We start from the raw sequence: 274 nt of genomic DNA, 5'->3' as shown, positions 1-274 counted from the left end.
GGATGTTGGAATGTTTAAAGATGTCCTGGAGGTTCCTAAGCCTCTCCTCATTTTTTTTGAATTCTTGTTTCTTTACTATTTTCTGGTTGGATGTTTCGTTCTTCCTTCTGGTCCACTCCCTTGATTTGAGTCCCAGTTTCCTTTACATCACTATTGGTTTCCTGGACATCTCCCTTCATTTCAATTAGTTTAGCCTTCATATGTTCCTCTAATTTGTGACTGTACTCTACCAATTCTGTGAGCATCCTGATAAATAGTGTTTTAAATTGGGCTT

This window comes from Sturnira hondurensis, unplaced genomic scaffold, assembly GCF_014824575.4.
Source record: "Sturnira hondurensis isolate 20B ecotype Veracruz unplaced genomic scaffold, ASM1482457v3 Scaffold0016184, whole genome shotgun sequence".
NCBI lineage: Eukaryota > Metazoa > Chordata > Mammalia > Chiroptera > Phyllostomidae > Sturnira > Sturnira hondurensis.
This window is presented reverse-complemented; position numbering follows the sequence as displayed.